At 37.2% G+C, this 19,858-nt stretch overlaps 1 pseudogene; it reads left to right on the top strand.

Moving 5' to 3' along the window:
- Positions 1 to 239: 239 nt before the first annotated feature.
- Positions 240 to 5,079, top strand: LOC116128945 (annotated as a pseudogene).
- Positions 5,080 to 19,858: the final 14,779 nt, after the last annotated feature.

The raw sequence follows: 19,858 nt of genomic DNA on the forward strand, positions 1-19,858 counted from the left end.
TAGAGCGTGAACCTTAGTCAATATTATAAAATTAACACAACCGTTTTTAAGGCAACTTCACTCTACACAAACAACCAAAATTCCACCGACACATAAAAAACAATTATATATTAGAAATATAAACAAAATAAAAATTAAAAAATAAAATAAATAAAAACTATTTTCCATGGAAGATCACTGATCAAGTAAGAGCTTTTCTCCAACAAATCCCAGCTCAATTTGTTCAAACCTTCGAAACAATGTCTTTTTCAGCGCCAAGAAAACAAACCCTTTTCATATTATCTCTTGTAATTCTCTGGTATACTTCCAACATTGGTGTCTTTTACTCAACAAGTACTTACTCTCCAATTATGGCTTCAGGTTCCCAATCTTCCTTACAATGTGTCACAGTCAGCTGTGCAATCTTAGTTATTTCTCCATTGCGTTTCTCAAAATTGTTCCTTACAACTATCAAATCAAAGTCTCAGTTTTTCAAGATTGCAACTTTAAGTGCCGTGTTTTTGTGGTCTGTTGTGGGTGGCTATTTCGCTCAGATATCTTCCTGTTTCGTTTAATCAAGCGTGGGTGCTACGACACCTTTTTCAGCTTTGTTCGCTTATTTGATGACCCTTAAGAGGGAGGCTTGGGTTACCTATGCTGCCCTTGTGCTGTTGTTGCTGGTGTTGTCATGCTAGTGGGGTATGTATTTTTAGTTTCATTTTTTAATAGCCAAAATTTGGTTCGGTGATTGTTTTGGAGTTTGATCTAGATTTGATTGTTTTATGTTTGGATTTATCATTGTTTTGTGCAGGCCGAGTGAATAGATCTGGGAATTCTGTTATAAGTATTAGTTGTGGATATTTGTGCTTCACATGTGATAATTATATGCAATATACTCTGCTTAAACACTGGTGAGTTATCTACGAACAAAGTTTATAGGGGAATTAGATATTCAATATTGTATTTGGTTAAAAAAAAAAAAAAATTGCAGATGTAGGTTAGCACTTGCAGTCTTTGTGGCACACATATGTTTTTCTGTCACTTACTCGAAGAAGATGAGTTGTTTATATTTTAGTATTATTCTTGTAGAAATGACCTAGAGAGTTTAAACATTCTGTTAAACGAGCTGTGTAAAATTCTTATGATTGTGGTGAGGCAGTTCTGTTAGTATACAATGTGATTAAATAGTTATGTGAAAGATATAGGTATGCAGCACACACACTAAGACATCAGAGTCATGTCTCTTGTTAGAACATAACTCCTAGGACAAGATAACAATGTTCATTATAACTTCTAGGTTGTTAATGGTAGTTTGTAGACAAGTGTTTGTCATGGGAAAAGACAAATAGCTATGATCTTAAATATCAAGTAGAATAGCCTTAAGATTCATTCTAATTCTTACAAAAAACTTGAGTACCAGGTATGTTTAAAAGGTTCTTGCCTGTCACATAGTCTAAACGGTATCAAGGGCAGAGAAGGGTTATCAATGCGCAGTTTACCATCAAGTATTTCAACATTTATCATTTTGACTTGAATTGTGGTAAACTTATTTTCATGGAGTACTATGTGTTAGGAATGTTCTAGGGCCAAAAAAATCAAATTTGGTGATTGGATAGGCAAGAACAGAAAATTCCAGAAACGTAAATCGTTTCTAGTTGGAAAAACCAATCAGCATGTGCAACACAAGTGCCAGGGAGGAAGAAGGCGGTCACTGTTCATCCACACGAGGGTATGAAGAAATTGATATAGGATCTTGACATGGTTGTTAGGCTGATGGTGACTGTAAGAATCACGAAACTAATGTTACAATATCCAAGTATTTGTGAGAATTGAATAAATTTTTGAAGTTATTATAGATAGTTATTGTGTCAACTTTCAAGAATTGATGGGAAGTTATATGGCAGTTGTTGTCTTGTCTGAAGAGTTATTGTCTCTTATAGGAGACATGACTCTTTATGTCTTATTGTGTAAGCCTCTGCACACATCTTATATGTAACATGCAATTATATACGTCATGTACTAATAAATTCTCTATCACTGCAGAAAGATGTAGAATAAATTTCCAAATTTGCTTGAAATGTGTGATGAAGCTTAAAGATCATCGGTGTGATAGAGTTATCCTAATTGAAAACAAGTTAGGTTACTGAGTTTTAGAGAATTAATTTTCTAGAGATATGGTACCGAGATATCATCTGGGTTTACTGTGTTTGGTAAATTTATTGTGTAATTTCTTCTCTTGTTGTTTTATAACTCTTTAACCAGAATTATAAGTTGAATTCGCTGTGGTGGCAGGGTGAGCCAGGTTTTCATTTATATGGATTTATAATGGGCATTAGGCACTGCAGCAAGGGCCTTCAAGTCTGTTCTTCAGGGTATCCTGCTTTCTTCTGAAGGGTAAATGCTTAATTGCTTTCGTTACTTTAGCTATACTTAGCATTCTGTATGTAGCTAATACCATTAGAAATCTATTTCTTTTAGAAAATAAATCATACTTATCATTTAAAATTCAAATTAGTAGAGTCAACTGCTTATGTCAGTTCATAGAAAAAGATGCAACTTTTACATTTCTTTTAATGGAAAAGAAATTAAATATAGTGGAGGGTATCTTCTCAAAAGCTGGTTGAGAGAAAATTTATTCTTGAAGAAAATTGTGGCATTTTGAAACATAGTCAAAGGAATTAGTCATTTTTGAGGATGCGTGTATAAATTTCCACTTTAAACTGTAGCAATAATATTTTTTCCTCCTCTTTTATGCCTTGCATCAAATTGAATTATCATTGAAAATGAAAATAAGAAAAAATTTGTCCACAATTGAACACTTGCCAATTCTGAGAAGTGAACATGCATAGAGATGAACGCTTGTTCTCAAGTACCATATATGTGTCGCTTTAATTAAGTTCCTTTAATAACTTCTTAGTACTGAATGTCTATTTAGATGTTTTAGTTGAAAAACAATTCTATTGAATCCTTCTAGTCGCTTAATGATATATTAAACAGTCTTGGAGCTCAAAAGGTGTTTTTCAAGTTGGTTATCCAAGTGTTTCTCTGTAATACTTTTGAGCAGCCTTTGTTCATGAGGTTATAAGGGAGGTATTTGTGTGACCATGTCAATGTGCACAATTTATCACCAAGGGGTTTCATAAGCACTTTTCAAATTCCACTGGGATGCACTCTCCTTTTCGCAGCTAAACTGTGCTTATTTGTAGTTTTCAAATTTCTTAATGGTGTCCATGAAGATGGCTGACTTTATATACCTCATGCAGACTTCCTCTCTAACTCTTCATAATATAAAGAGAAATGATTTCTGTAACTTTGTCCTTTCCCTTACTGTAGAAAGAGTTTGTTGGTATTTAGCTCCGTTTAAGTGACAGCATTTGGCTTGGAACAGTTTTGCTGCTTGTTCATAGTAAACAGTCCAAGCTTGACTGGTAAGTACTTGGTCTATAATCTTGCTAAAATTTAAGTCAGATCAGTTCTAAAACAATTTTAGTTTTTCTTTGTGCTCGCAGCATTGATTGATTATGCCAAGGTCTTATGCTTATTGCTTCTCTAATTTTGAGGCATTAACATATTGTATTTATTCTTCTTTCCCATCTTTTAACTATTCTTCTCTGTCAATAAAAATAACAAATCATAGAAAAAGAAATAGGTAAATAGAAGATCCAAGAGGCCTGTAACGATCAACATAAAGACAAGTACCAACTTTATTTTTGGCATTCTAATTAATCATAAAAGAGCTTTCTGATTTGTCTTTTGTATCGTTAGATAAGATCGATAAAAGATTAGGAAGTTTCCAATTTTCACTCCCCGCTAAAATTTAAAAATCCTGTAATTATATATTTTTAAATATTTATGGTTGAGATGGCATTGTTCAATTCAAAATTTTTCTGTTCTTTTTGTCTGCTTCTCAATTTTAAAAAGTCACACTTATATCCATTAACCAAGTTGTACTTGTATTATCTTGTTTTCTTCTTGCAGAGAAAAGTTGAACTCAATGAATTTGATGCTGTACAAGTCCCAATTGCGGTGATAGTTTTATTGCCTGCAGCACTTGTATGGAGCCCAATGTGTTAGAAGTCACTTGTCCCTTGCAAAACAACATAATTTTTGTGGCTGCTTCTTCTCATAATTCAACAATGGCCTATCAGCAAACTTGTTAAATTTTTGGTGACGAACATACAAGTGCGCTAACGCTTCAGGTAATACCATGTGCCTTAATTGTTCTTACTTCAATCTTTGTTGTCACTAATACTAAGTATACAGAATTTATTAGAAAAAAAAAAAAAAAATATATATATATAATAATGCATGAAATGTTTTCCATAATTTGACCAATAGTAATCCCTCCATGTTAGTCAATCATGCAGTGGAAATATATATAGTATTATTGGCAACCAGTGTTTTGTCACTTACATCTCATACTTAGCTTCATTCAGGTATAGGCTGATCTCAATCAGTTGTGTCATGCTATCTTAGTGTTTGCTGCTCACCACATCGCCTACATTACACGACATATGGTGCTTTTTGGGCAGCTCAACTAACCATGTCCTGTGGAAGCAAACATTGGAAAGCAAACTAGTTTAATAGCACACTTCTACAATATGTATATAAAAAAATTTGCAGGAACTCATTCCTCTTGAGGATTTATTTTTTTCTGGACAGGATTTTTTTTTTTTTTTTTTTTTTTTTTCTTAAATTCTCATTTCTTTAGTTTTGTATTGTGACCGGTAATTAGGGCAACGCAAAGGGTGCAGTGGCAGTTGTAATCTCAATACTCCTATTCAGAAATCCTGTGACATTCATTGGAATTGCTGGCTACACAATGACGGTTATGGGGGTGGTTGCGTATGGAGAAGCAAAGCGGCGATTTCGGTGAACCATTCACTGGTTGCAGAAATTTGGTTTAGGTTAGGTGAGTGTTGTTTTGATGAAGAAGGTAGCGAAGTTAGAGAGACGGGAATATTGGTTTATTTAGAGATAGAGGGAAGAGTGTGTGCATGTACCATTTTTATAATTGTTTTTTTATTATGTACACGAACATATATGCCCTTGTATCGCCTTCTATCTTCATTTATTCATAAGAGTAAAGAATAACAATTACAAGCTTGCACTAAGAAAGATTTAACATGCAGTACGTAGTTTCCTCAACTGCAGACTGGGAAATGTGAAGAGGAAACCAATGTTTTAAAAACCGAATTGAACCTTGACTCTTTCAAGAGTTTGGCTCCCGGTTTGACTGGTCCAACCAGTTTAACCGATCGGTTAGACCACTGACATCATTAAAAAAAAAAGAATTTATTGAATATATAAAAACTTCAATCTTTTTCACTTTCTTCTTTTCACTCCTTTTCTTCACCATTCCTCTCTCTTTAATTAATTTCTTTTCGTCATATATTCCCAAATCCCAAGTCGAGCACTTTTCAATTTCAAATCTCCATTCTCCAGGCGCCTCTTCTTTTTCTCTCTCCTTTTCTCCACCATTCCTTCATCTTCTCTCTCATTAGTTAATTTCTTTCTTTTTATATCCCAACACATTTCAATTTCAAATATCCAAGCGTTCCTTTTTATCAATAAGTAAAAATAATAAAAGCAACAATGGTTAATTAATTTTCATGAGGAAGACTAAAGAACGGAGAGGGAAGTGAGGAACAAATGAAAATAAAATCCATGGGAGAAGGAAGCCAGGGGAGGCGCGTGGATCAAAAGGTGAGGGAAAGTTGGGGTTCATTTTACAGATTTGATGACTTATCTTTTATCAATCAATAAAAACAAAAAAACAACAATTAGTTCTCACTGGAAAGACTGAAAGCAGCAAATGGAGAGGAAAGTGAGGAATAAATGAAAATAGAATCCATGGGAGAAAGAAGCTAGGGGAGGCGTGTGGATAAAAAAGTGAGGGGAAAGTTGGGGGCCATTTTACAGATTTAGCGAAAATTTTCATGGGGAAGACTAAAATGGATAAGTTCTAAGAATTGGAGAGAGTTAGGAGTGAAGATGAAGATGAAGGTGGGTTTTTTCTTAGTGACCCAGTTTTTACTGGACTGATTGGACCGACGGTTTGACACTGTTCCTACGGTTTAAATCCGGTCCAATCCGAGCCAAATGTTATAAATGGTTCTGATTATGTCTTAGACCGGATAAAGGACCGGTTAACGGTCCAACCGGTCAATCTGGTCCGGTTTTTAAAACATTGGTGGAAACGGAACTAAAAGAACATAAAGGGGTAGTCTTGTTATGCTTGCTGAAACATAATTTGGCGCAAATTCTTCATATGACACAGCTAATTTTTTTATGGATGGAATAAAATCTCTAACTATTCGTGCTTCTTGTGTCCTAAGTGATGTGTCATTAATATATGATTGTTAAATTATATGTAAGAAATGGAGGAAATTTAACTCTCCGGATCTCCCAAGTTTGCATTTAAAAAAATGACCTTGAAAATATTTTTGAATTTTTTTTAATTTAGAAAAGCTGACGTGACACACTTAGGATTCATTAAACATGTAAAACGGGTTAAACTGAAAAGATTTAAACATATGTGAGTAAAATCATAATTAACAGAAGTTTGTTTAAATTTTGAAATTAGAAAACAAACCCCCACCCTTCAAAATCACTTAATCGAGCCATATACCCAAAAAACAATCAACGAACACATTTCGCTTCTCTACGATTTCCAACGACAACAGTGTCATAATTCCGAAAAATATTCGATCTTAAAGCTTCCTTACACAAAACCATGGCTAACATTCATAAAGAGAAGGAAAACCCAACCCCACTCCAAACCCTAGACTCCGACAGCGCCAGCAGTTCAAAGGCTGTCGAAGAAGACGCTTTGGTGGATCATCCGATGAGTCAAGGTGGTCTAGAGGTAGAGGAGACAATGGCGACACAAGAAAAGAGAGAAGAATCGGGAAATGGTTCTGAAGAGGACTTTGAAGAGAATTCAGGCGAAGAGGAGGACGGCGACGAAGAAATGGCACGTTTTTTACTTTTTGTTTTAAATTTGATGAGCAATTTGTGCAAATTTAGGGATATGTAGTTGGTTTTATTGCTATGATGGTTGTGGCGTTTTGTCGAGCAATTGGCGAGCATGGGGGGAGTGGCTTTGTTTAGGTTCCAAAGGATGGGGGAAGGCAATTGAGGCCTTAGAGAGGCTGTTTGTGGGAGGTTGGAGGGTTGGGGATGGCAGGAGGTGGCAGAATAGGGGGGCTGGAGGGTTGCCCTACATACTGCAGGGCTGGCCACGCACAGTTGTGCGAAACTTGCCACAATAGGCTCTGTAGGGCTTGCATTGGCTTCCTTGGTCCTATCGAGGCCAAAAACACCCACTTCTCGATTCCCTCGAAGGCCATATCCCCTAAATTGTCACCCTATTGGTTGTTTTGGTCTTTTTTTTTTTTTTTTTTTTTTTTTTTTTTTTTTTTTGCTGATATTTAATTTATATCGTTTGTGCAGATTTTGCGAAGCGTAAATTATAAAGACTATGGGTTGGAGATTGTAAGCGATAAGGTACCGTACTTCCCCGTAAGGGTGACAGTTAGGTCGAGTTAGCAAGTTTTTACGAGAATAATGGAGATTTTAAAGGAACAGAAGAAGGGTATGGACCGATTTAAAGAGAGTTGCTTCGGTCATTTTGTGAACATTGGAGAAAATTGGAAAAAGGCTTTCTGGGGGCAGGGAGTGCATTATAAGTTGCTGCACTTAGTAAAAACCCAAAAAAAAAAATGAAATGTGGTTCGTAGTGGATGGGAAGCCACTTAGATTTGGGATGATGGAATATGCCCTGGTGATAGGCTTAAGATGCGGGGCATTTCCAGATGTGAAAGAGCAAGAGAGAATAAAAAAGAGTAGGGCAGCTGATAACTTGGCTAAAAAGGATTTGGGGGGAAGGCATCTATTACGGGACGCGATTTAGAGGAGAAGCTAGGAGAAGTTTGGTTTACCTCTTCAGAGAGGTTCAAGATATGCCTGGTATAGTTCGTTCATTCGATCCTAATGGCTTCAGACTCAACAAAAGTGGTTAATATGAATTAGGTGAAGTTTGCAAGCAACATGGACTTATTTAATGCTTATCCGTGGGGACGGGTATCATTTCAGCTAACCATGGACTCCCTGCAAGGAAAAGACATGGTGTTAAAACATCGCCAATCTGTTGAGAAGAATAGACCGAGCACGTACAATTTATTTGGCTTTCCATGGGCTATGTAGGTAAATATTAATAGCTTTTTGTTATAATTTTTATATTATATGTGTTTTAATTATGATATAGACTATTTTTTTTTTTTTTTACAATGTAGGCTTGGATGTATGAGGTTGTCCCTGTCCTGGCTAAGGCGGGGGGGAGGATGAAGACTTTCGATGAGCGACCGTAATTTCCTAGGATGTTGCAGTGGCACATCGAGAAGTGTACCCATTGGGATTATGACAAAATAGACACGAAAATTCAAGTGGCTCGGGTAAGATTAAAAGATTAATCTTTTGAATAAGCAATTGCTTTTAAATGTGGCTTAAATTTGATTGATTTTTTTTCTTATTGCAGGGAGTCGTCCGTCCCTTCCTCACCATTATTAGGGGTGAAGCGAGAGAGGAGTATGTTACATCGTTCAAAGCAAGGGAGGATGAAGCAGATGAAGGGATAGACCGCCTAATGTAGGACCTAGAAGGGGTCACGCATGTGAGTGTAGTTGCAGGGCCACTGCTTGAGAATGTTGTTGACGCCGTGTAATGCCCACTTTGAGGTACGTCCCTTATATGTGTTTAATGGCCTTTAAATGTTGTTGGTTAGTCCTTAGTTAAGTTGGTAGGGTGATATTGTAGTGTGGTTGCCCTAAATTTGGTGAAGACTTGGCGAAGTTGGGAATTACAGACTTCGCCGGGGTGAAAAAGGAACTTCGCCGCAGCGACGTATGCTCTGTAATTTTTTGCCGAGGCGAAGAAAAATCTTCACCGGGGCGACGAGCTAGCTGAATTTCTTGAGAAGTTTCTAGAGGAATTTTCCATAAAGGTAAAGTGACCATTCTACCCCTAATTAGCAGGAAAAGTTGGGAGTGAAATGTAAGAAAATTTCATGGAGAATGCATTGAGATGGGATTCTATTTGTAAAGAATTAAAGGGTAAAAATAGAATTACCAATAAAGTGTAAGGGCAAAATGGGAAAGAATGTTTATTTATATGAGCTACTAAGGGTTTAGTCTCATCAACCCTCCCATTCTCTACACCCCATGTATCACTTCCACTCTCCATTTCTCTCAACTCTTCATCCAATTTGCTAAGGAAATTGAGGGCTTTTGGTTGGATTTTGATAGGGATTTGATCCTAAGCATCAAGAGGTAAGGATTCTTGCTCTAGACATGAGATTAATTTATGTTAGTATGAAATTCTTATAGAGTTTATGCTTAGGGTTTGAAAGAAATGACAAGTCTAACAAAGATAGAGAGCTTTTGTGGAACTACTCAAGCATAGGGTAAGTAAATCCAACCTAAGCTAAGATTTAAGTAATCAAATGATTTGATATGCATGTACATGCTTATGAGTTTGAGATTGATTGTTAAGAATGATGCTATTGTTAAGTATATGGCTTTTGATAAGTAGATTTAAGCCATGATAAGTGGAGTTGGTATGATGGTGACCAAGTGAAGTTTGATGAATTTAGAAAGAATTTGAGTAGAATATTGAAGTGTATTTTCCTAGCCATAATTTGTGATGATTCAAGGGAGTTTTACTCCAATTATGGATGGTTTAAGAAAGAAGGAGAATTATAGTTAAAGTAGAATTTAAGTATGCATGCTTGTTGTTTGATGAAATGCCTAAGAGAAACACATGCATGAGTAAAGAAAACTTAATTTATGCAACATTGCATTTTTGCATTACATGTTTGCACTTAAAAAAGAATTATGAGCATAAGCCATCTACATGCATATATTTGCATATGCATGAGAAGTTAATGAAAGAATAAAGAACTTTAAGAATAAAGAGAAAGAAAGAAAAGCACTAAAGAATTAAAGAAAGAAAAGTGTTAAAGAAGAGAAAAGAATAGGTTGTTGCAATGGGGAACCCGTGGGTGACAAGAAGAAGAATTCCCACATACACGCCACCTTAAGTGAGCGGCATAAAAAGAAAAAGAATTTGTACCGCCCGTAAGAGTGTATGTGTATGAGGGCTGTACCAAGAAGAATTTCCTACATGCACGCCACCTTAATTGAGTGGCCTAACAAGAAGAAAGAATTTGTACAGTCTGCAAGAGTGCATGTAGATAAGGATTGTACTCACTCACACGGCCAAGGTTCCGAATCCATGCATCAACCGAGTCCGATCGGCAAAAAATAAGAAAGAAGAAGAATAAGAATGAGAAAGCTTGAGCAAGAAAGAAAAGAAAGAAAAGAAAAGAAGAGCTTGAACAACCAAGAAAAGAAACAGAACAAGAATAAGAAATAGAAAAGAAGAAAGAAAATGAATTACTATGCATTATTGCATGTGCATTTCATTCATGCATGTTACCATGATTTCCATCATGGTTAGTGAGAAGAAGAAAGAAAGAACAGAGAGTAAGAAAGAACAGAGAGAATAAGAAAGAAAGAAAAGAACAGTGAGAACTAGAAACAGTGAAAGAAAAGAGAAAGAACAAAGAGAGAATGAAGAAGAGAAAGAATAGAGTAAGGAAAGAATTCAAGAGAAAGTCACGGGAATGGAAGAGTAGAGGATTTACTAACTGAGCAATTTTGTGCTCACCCCGTTATTTTTTCCATGTTTTGCAGGAAATTGGTGAGAAGCGGTCGTATGGACATCGAGAAGCGAAGAGAAATGGCACCACTGTCCACCATTGCTAAAGCTTTTGTATTTACTATTTTGTATTATGTAAAGAATTATATGTTATGTAAACAGAAAATGTTGGGCCCATATACTTTTCATTCAATAAATATGTATGTTTTCATAGTATATTTTCTAAGTATACTAGTAGAAAATAAGCTATTACTCGCCGAGGATGATGAAGCTCCAATTGGCAGGAGGGAGGAGGAGGAGGAGGAGGATGAAGAGGTTTGTACGCCTCCACCCAATTGGCAAATCGGTACAAAAATTATCGCTTTGTCGAGGCGTCGGGGTCGAGAGAATGAGGTGGTTGACCTCATAAACGGTTTGTTTGAGAGTTTTACAATAGCCGTTTATGAGAGGTTTGACAAGATGAAAGAGCGGATGAAAAGCGTGGAGGAGAAAGTTGATAAGGTGGCAGAGAAAGTTGGTAGGGTGGAGTATTGAAAGTGGTTGAAGTGCAACCTGAGCTGAAAAGAGAGAGCCGAAAGAGTAAGTTTGTCAAATCTCCTTACACCGTAGTAACGTATGAAAAGAAGAGGAAAATGAAGAAAAAAATTGAGGAAGTCCACGAAAGTGGACAAGCAAAAATGGAGAAGGTTAAAGAGGTTGGTGGAGGAAGTGGGGAAGTGATAATGGAAGAGGGTGAGGCGGGACGCGAAGGAAGTGGGGATGTGCAAATGGAGGAATGGGGAGGAAGTGGGCAAGCGAAAATGGAGGAGTTAAAGGTCAATTTGCATAGGCCAATAGAGGAGGAAAAGAAAAAACTATTATATGCCTATTACAATGAATCTGGAAGTGACGCCCGTGTGAAGTGCAAGACCGGGGATTATCCCCGGGAGTGGTTTGAAAAGATATTGACGATGGGCAGGTGGCTTGACGATTCGGTGAGTTATTTTTTCTTATTTTTGCTTATGTTTTCCATGAGGTATTGTACACTTATCATGTTATTTTTATTTGATGCAGCACATTGATGAGGTATTGGCACTCATAAGGCTACGACAGAGCAGTAATGGTGATATATTGTATCCCGATTGTGCCATCACCGATGTGGCCTTTGGCCAAACGCTAGTAACGACATATGACACTTTAATGAAAAAGGTCATTGGTAGAGGTGCAGCAAGAGGAGGCAAGCAAAAAAGATTGGCCACAAATGACTTCGACTATGTCCTTGATGATTTTTAGTTTGATGACAGGATGATGCATTATGTACGGGGGGAAAGGCCCAAACATGGCCACAGTTGGGCAAAGGTTAAAAGAGTATACTGTATCATCAACATCAAGGATATGCACTAGATAATCCTTGTCGCGCTTCTAGAGGAGGGCTTGCTGCAGATCCTTGACTATAACACAAGTATTTTTCGAGAGAGGCAGTTGGAGACGGAGTTGGAGCCACTGTGCGTATTGTTCCCACGACTGTTGCGCGACAGCGGGATGTTTTAGCACTTCGATGATGAAGTACTAACGGGAAAGTGGCCACTCAAGCGCTTTCCCATCTGGACAAATGACTCAAGGTAAATTTTGTATAAAACTTACATAATACAATTGTTCTATAAGCTAATTCTAATGCTAATGTCTTCCTCCTATTGTAGTGCTGATTACAGGGCATATGCACTGGAATTTATTGAGTTCGACATGACCAACACCCCAATGGATGGCTTGAATGACAAAACAATGAGCAACTGTCGAGAGTGATGGACTGTTGAGTGCTTCCATGGGCATATGGATCCCTTTTGACTGACCAAAATCCAATCCAAGTCATTGTTGATGCTGTCATCAAAAGGTATAGAAGTGGGACTTAGAATTTTGTAGTTTATGTGATGTTGTTTTATTGAGTTGTCTTGAATTGGATCAGCTGGTGTTGTTAGACATCAAGCTATTGATACTTGGGTTGTGGTGCCGCTGCTGATGCTGATGCTGATGCTAAAGGTGTGCTAGATAATTTTGGAGGATGGGGAAGTGGCTGAAGAGAATGATGAAGAGGGGGGATGGAGGCTGTCGGCCCTGCTTTTGTTTTAGGTGTATATAGGAGATTTATTTGTTGTATATAATGTTGTAATTGAATGTAATTGACACATTTCAGATTAATACAAAATCAATTCAGTATTTCTCTCACTTTTTTGAGTTTGAGTTTATTTAGTATTCTTGTTACACGGCATTGATGTGTTGATGCAATTAGGTTGTCAAATTCAGGAGAAATATGGAATTAATATGTGTTGGTGATTTTAATTTTTCAAAATTCAGGAGAAAAGCTGAAAAAAAATATGTATTGCCCATAATAGCTTAAGCGATATATAAGCGACTACATATATCGCTTAAGCGACAAAGGGTTTTCTATAAAGGATCGCTTAAGCGAGACAATAAATCGCTTTAGCAATCATGCATCTGGACAGATGTTTATACTGTCACGGACTTGATCGCTTAAGCGACCAAGGGTAAAAGCAAAGAATCACTTAAGCGAGACAATAAATCACTTAAGTGATCGTGCATCTGGGCAAATCTTGATTCTGCCTCGAAGTTGATCGCTTAAGCGACTAAGGGTAAAAGAGAAGAATCGCTTAAGCGAGACCATAAATCGTTTAAACGATCGTGCATCTGGGCAGATCTTGATTCTGCCTCGGACTTGATCACTTAAGCGATTTGGTATCGCTTAAGTGACCAAGGGTAAAAGCAAAAAATTGCTTAAGCGAGACCATAAATCGCTTAAGCAATCGTGCATCTAGGTAGATCTTAATTCTGCCTCAGCCTAGATCGCTTAAGCGGCTAAGGGTAAAAACGAAGAATCGCTTAAGCGAGACCCTAAATCGCTTAAGCGATTGTGCATCTGGGCTGATCTTGCTTCTACCCCGGACTTGATCGCTTAAGCGACAAAGGGTAAAAGCGAAGAATCGCTTAAGCGATCGTGCATCTGGGTAGATCTTGATTTTGCCTCGGACTTGATCGCTTAAGTGATCCAAAATCGCTTAAGCGACCAAGGGTAAAAGTGAACAATCGCTTAAGCGAGAAATTAGATCGCTTAAGCGATCGTGCATCTGGGCAGGAATTGATTATGCCTTGTACATAAAAGTGAAGCATCACTTAAGTGATCTTGATTCTTGCTTGTACGTGATCATTTAAGCGACGGGATCAGATCGCTTAAGCGACTAAGGCTAAATACACAGGATCGCTTAAGCGATAAATGAAATCTCTTAAGCAATCCAGTGTATTCGGATTATTTTTATTGTCTTTCACAAGATTGCTTAAACGATTAACACTATCACTTAAGCGATGAAAGCTTATCAACACTAGATTACTTAAGCGATGATAGGATCGCTTAAGCGATTCCTTTTATTTTTTTTTTTGGAATAGGTTGTCCCATATTAAGTGACGTTAATGTGAACTTCGGACGTTCACAACATTACATGATTATTAATGTTAATGTTAAGCGACATCAGTTAGTAACATTTATTAAGGCCAATTAAGAAGGATTATTTGCAACCTAATTCCATCAACACATATTAAGGTTACAACCGTATGATATATGGATGAATGTCATAACGCACTAGCATGACACGTTAGTAGAAAAGTACCTGATTTCATAAATATGGATGATGTATTTTAGAATGATTAGAGATTGAAATAAGCTTCAATTTTGACTGTACGATTAGTTCAGTAGACCATGATCTGTCTTGTGTCAATTGATTTGATCATTTATATCACTTAATCGATTTTTTTTCAAAATTATATTTTAATTAAATTAGTTCTTTTACGTTTGTATTAAACATGGTACATAAACATGGAAAAGAAATATTAAAGTATTTAATGTTTTGAACAGTGTTTTAAAAACTAGACTGGACCGGCCGGTTGGACCGTCGACTGGTCCTCTATCCGGTCTAAGACATTATCAGAACCATTTATAACATTTGGCTCGGATTGGACCGGATTTAAACCAGAGGAACAATGTCTAACCGCTGGTCCAACCAGTCTAGTAGAAAAATCGGGTCACTAAGAAAAAACCCACCTTCATCTTCATCTTCAATCCTAACTCTTTCTAATTCTCAGAACTTATCCATTTTAGTCTTCCCCATGAAAATTTTCGCTAAATCTATAAAATGACCCCCAACTTTCCCCTCACCTTTCTATCCACACACCTCCCCTAGCTTTTTTCTCCCATGGATTCTATTTTCATTTCTTCCTCACTTCCCTCTCTATTTGTTGCTTTCAGTCTTTCCAGTGAGAACTAATTGCTGTTTTTTTGTTTTTATTGATTGATAAAATAGAAACCATCAAATCTATAAAATGAACCCCAACTTTCCCCTCACTTTTGATCCACGCACCTCCCCTGACTTCCTTCTCCCATGGATTTTATTTTCATTTGTTCCTCACTTCCCTCTCCGTTCTTCAGTCTTCCTCATGAAAATTAATTGACCATTGTTGCTTTCTTTATTTTTATTTATTGATAAAAGGGCAAGCTTGGATATTTGAAATTGAAATGTGTTTGGATATGAAAAGAAAGAAATTAATTAATGAGAGAGAAGAAGAAGGAATGGTGGAGAAAAGGAAAGAGAAAAAGAAGAGGCTTTTTGCTGATGAAAAAGGCGGCTAAAGAATGGAGATTTGAAATTGAAAAGTGTTGGGACTTGGGATTTGGGAATATGTAATGAAAAGAAATTAATTAAAGAGAAAGGAATGCTGAAGAAAAGGAGTGAGAAGGAGAAAGTGAAAAAGATTGAAGTTTTTATGTATTCAATAAATTCTTTTTTTTAATGATGTCAGCGGTCTAACCGACTGGTTAAACCGGTTGGATCGGTCAAACCGGGAACCTGACTCTTGACCGAGTCAAGGTTCATTCTGGTTTTCAAAACATTGATTTTGAAAGTATCGAAGTAAATTACCCTTAATCACTTAAGCGATATATGATGTCGCTTAAGCGATCCCGTCTATTTACCTTTAATCGCTTAAGCGATATATGGTTTCGCTGAAGAGATCTTATCTATTTAACCTTGGTCGCTTAAGCAATAATAAATCGCTTACGCGATCTTGTCAAAGGTAGAATAAAGGTCATCCGATTACAGTGGATCGCTTTAGTCTCTCTTAAGCGATCTAGTATGTTAAAACATAGTGGCTTACGCGATCACATCCAATCGCTTAAGTGACCACATACAAGCGAAGATTAGGATCACTTAAGCGATGTTTCACTTTTACCCTTGGTTGCTTAAGCGATCAATGATCACTTAAGAGATCATGTATAAGGCAGAATCAACACCTGCCCAGATGCACGATCGCTTAAGCGATTTAATTTCTCACTTAAGAGATTATTTGCTTTTACCCTTGGTCGCTTAAGCGATTTTGGATCGTTTAAGCGATCAAGTCCGGGCAGAATCAAGATCTGTCCAGGTGTACAATCGCTTAAGCAATTTATGGTCTTACTTAAGCGATTTTTTGCTTTTACCCTTGGTCGCTTAAGCGATTTGGGATCACTTAAGCAATCAAGTCCGGGGCAGAATCAAGATCTGCCCAGATGCACGATCGCTTAAGCGATTCTTCGCTTTTACCCTTAGACGCTTAAGCGATTCTTCACTTTTGGCCCTGGTCGCTTACTTAAGCGACCAGGGCCATTTTTCTTCTTATCTTGTCGATCGTTTGATATTGTGCACGTTTGAGTGAGAAATTATATTCCGTATTATGGCAAAGCTTTATATTCAATCATAACCATCCATATTTATGAAATGGGGTACGTTTCTACTAACATGCTACACTCGTGACTAATTCAATAAATTGATTGATTAATTGATTGTCTTGATACGACAATGATGTTGATAATATTTATTTTGCTTGTCGTGCTTCTTTAGGTAGGTATCAGTGCTGTTCAGAGGTAATATGCGAAATTTTATTAACTTAAACTCTTTTTAAAATTGATGAAAATGAAAAATAATTAATTTGATTTAATACGTTATAAGGATGATTTATTCAAGGTAACAATAAAATTGAAAACATAAAAAATTGAAAACAACAACTCTTCATCAACGGTTAGCATTAACAACTCTCTCGATTTTATCCTTCTTCTTGATGACATAGCTAGAAATACAAAGACATAAAATCAGTTTAATGCATCACAAAAAAGAAACATAATAACTTCATCAGATTAAGTGATCTGCTTGTCAGATCTGCATATAAGAAAAGATCGCTTAAGTGACCTTACGTCGCTAAAGCAATCTGGTGGCCACTAGATCTGATCTGAGCAATAGATCACTTAAACGATCTGTTGTTCAGATCTGCAAATAGTGATCTTATTTCGCTTAAGCAATCCGATCTTATCTGCAGATTGCTTGCTTTCTTGCTACTAATCAATTCAAACCTAATTTTCTAGATCTGCATGTGATCGATTCTAGCAACTGTTTTTCTTGTGGCCAGCTTGCTTGTAAATTGAGCACTTATTCATCCTCCGAAGAACCTCAAAGGCTGATGGAATATGCTTAACTTTTTTTCTCCTCTTTTCTGTCTTCTTGAATGTCAGATGGATGATAATGTGAACCAACTCTGGCAGGACCACCCCACTGCTCTTCTGGAGGAACTAGATATATCGTTTCTGAATAAGCCAACATGTAGTGATTTGCCATATAGAGAGGGGAGCAAAGTTCCATGTAAATTCTTGAACCAAAATTCGGCTTCTGTTGGTGTTTTAGTGCTACTAGTGCATGAGGACAAGGTAAACGTTGAATGTCAAGCACTTTACAACTGCAAGTTTTACTAAGAAGGTTAACTAGGGCATCCGGACCATAGTCACGCACGATGAACTCTTGAGCATAAAGAGGATAGACAACTCTTGAGCATTAAGGGGATAGGCAAACAGTGCATTTGACAGTTCCATACGTTCTCGCAATAATTTTTCAGCTAATGGAACAAGGGTAGTGGTAAAATTATCTGACTCCGTACGACGCTCATGGAACCACCGTGACAATGTCCTCTGGATTAAATCAACAAAGGCAACTATTGGAAACTTTCTTTCTATTAACAACTTCGAATTTATGGACTCGGTTATGTTCGTGGTCATGACATCAAATCTTCTTCCAAGAAAGTAAGCTCTACTCCATCGCTCGAAACTAACATCATGCTCAAGATACTTAGCAATTCTATCATCCTTGATTCGGATTTTCCGCAAGTGCTCCTCAAACTCATCAACTCGATAAGCTTTTATTATCATGTAGTATGTCTGAAGGAGGCCAACACATTTAAACTTTTGTTTTATGTTCTCACCAAAATACCTCATACAGAATCTGTGATATGCTTGAAGGTAAATAATGGCAATCCCCTTCTTTATAGAGTTGTGCCTATAGGATATTATGCATAACTTGTCACTGTTAGGTACTATCATACGTAATTGCTGAAAAAACCAAGTCCACGACTTGTCATTCTCAGAGTCAACCACACACCATGCAAAGGGATATGTGTGATTCTCGATGTCCTGTGCAATGGCCACCAACAATGTACCTCCATACTTTCCCATCAAAAAGCAACCATCAACAGCCAACACCTTTCTCATGTTTACAAAACCTCTTCTAGCAGAACCGTAAGCAACAAAAAAATATTTAAACCTCATATTCTTGTCCCACTTCAAAGCCGTCTTGCTACTTTGGTTTGTCAACTCAAGCATATAACGGTACACTTCTAATACTGCATACCCGTGCTCCAACGTGCCCCTCACAAAATCTTGTGCATATTGTCTCCCTTTCCAGCATTTCCAGTAACTAACAACACATCCCAACTCTGTGCGCACAAGTCTCTGAATGTCTTTAGGAGATGGACCTTTCCCTTTAACAAATTGACTTTTGACAAATTGTCCAATAACATCAACGGAGGCTTGTCGATACTCACCTGAAATATGTCTCAAACCACATGTGTGCTCACGAGTATATGTGCTAAGAATATATTTTCTGGACTTCGCCAACCTTCTACAATAAACGCGCCACTTGCACTTTTGGTAACGACATGCAACCGTCACAACCGATGAATTAGACTTTTCGGTGATGAATTCAAAATTACCTCTCAAGGCAACAAGTTTTAACTTCCTCACCACTTCCTCTTTGTTGTCAAATAAATACCTTATACGCAACTCATTTTCATCTGTAAAAACATGAGTTGATTCACTACTACCTACAATTATCCCCTTTGAACCTGCATAAAAGACCATAATATTTTCTTCCTCATAAACTACACCTTCTGCATAATCTGTATTTAAAGGAATCTATACATTTGAGGGAACATGTACGAGGTCCTCCTCCTCAACATTTTCATTCTGCCGCACATGACCAACCTTTTCTACAGTGTCCTCCTCACCACCCAAATCACCACCTACTCTTGATTTTTCAACTAAGAAATCAATGCTCTCGTAGTTCAAATTAAAACCAGCACTCTCTTCGCCAACTTCCTCGTTATCCCCTTCCTTTGAACCAACTTCCAACGGTTTATCTACAAAAGAAACCCTTAAAATCGGTCTCGAACCATTATCGCCCACATCAATCATATATAACTTCATACCTTCATCCGACTTTAATATAGTAGGAGGTACCTTATAATGTTCAGGAACTCTACTTAAAACATATTTCGCAACTATATCACTACGTGAGCAACTCAAATCACCTCTTCTAATTATTTCATCAATCAACTCATCAAAACTAACCTCTATGCTCATAGCAATTGGTTTAACTTCTTTGCTCTTCCCAATCCACTTCCAGCGACTTTCTTCCTCCACCCGCTCACCAAAATATTCAAAAAAGTATCTGAAGAGTCGCTTGAGCGATCTGGTATATCGTTTACTGGATCGCTTAAGCGATATAATGGAACGCTTAATCTGGTATAAATAAGTCTGATCGCTTAAGCGATCTTCTGTCATTTACCTGATCGCTTAAGCAATCTGCTGCCATACACCAAACTTATAGCAGATCGCTTAAATGATCTTCTGTCATTTACCTGATCGCTTAAGCGATCTGCTGCCATATACCAGACTTATAGCAAATCGCTTAAGCGATCTTCTGCCATATACCCGATCGCTTAAGCGATCTACAATCTACTGCATTATACCAGACATACCAGA

The sequence above is a fragment of the Pistacia vera genome, unplaced genomic scaffold, assembly GCF_008641045.1.
Source record: "Pistacia vera cultivar Batoury unplaced genomic scaffold, PisVer_v2 Contig205, whole genome shotgun sequence".
Classification (NCBI taxonomy): Eukaryota; Viridiplantae; Streptophyta; class Magnoliopsida; order Sapindales; family Anacardiaceae; genus Pistacia; species Pistacia vera.